Below are 648 nucleotides of genomic sequence, written 5' to 3' on the forward strand. Positions count from 1 at the left end.
GGGGGGGGCCGGGAAGTCGCGGGGGGAGGGCCGCCCCGCCACTGAATACGTCTTGTTTCCTCAGGAAGTCAGGCTAGAAAACACAAACAGACCCTGACACACCAAAGCCTCACAGCTCACCTTCCTCTGCAACGCCACAGGTTTCCCCACCGTCCAGCCCTTTGCAGTTTTCTGCAAAGATGTCCAAAATTACTAAAAACTGAATTTACATGGCTGATCCTGCCCAGACTGAGCTCGCTCCCTCCTCTTAATGTAGGGAAGAAGTGAGGTGGTTAGGAACCCCCTTTCCAAGCAGCCAGTGACAGTTCTGCATGTGCAAGCAGGGGAGGTGGGAGGCACAAACACAATGGTACCAAGCAGCAAAAAGCAACTCTCCCAAAAAAAAGGAAAAAGGAGTATTTCTGCTTAATACTTGTTGATGCTGAAAAACCCAAGGTTTGAGCAGCAAACACGAGTGGAGAAAATGAACAGCCTTGTTCCATTGTGCAGCGACCGCTCTCTACTTCTGCAGAAAAGGTGGAGGTGGGGTTCCCCCCGCCGCCGCACTCAGCGATCCCCAGCACACCCCCGCACCCGGCCCCGCTGGGGATGCCCTCCCCATCGCTCCCCTTTGAGAGACACTTCGAGCCTGATGCAACACCTTCCTGC

Source organism: Mesitornis unicolor, unplaced genomic scaffold, assembly GCF_000695765.1.
Source record: "Mesitornis unicolor isolate BGI_N332 unplaced genomic scaffold, ASM69576v1 scaffold33415, whole genome shotgun sequence".
NCBI lineage: Eukaryota > Metazoa > Chordata > Aves > Mesitornithiformes > Mesitornithidae > Mesitornis > Mesitornis unicolor.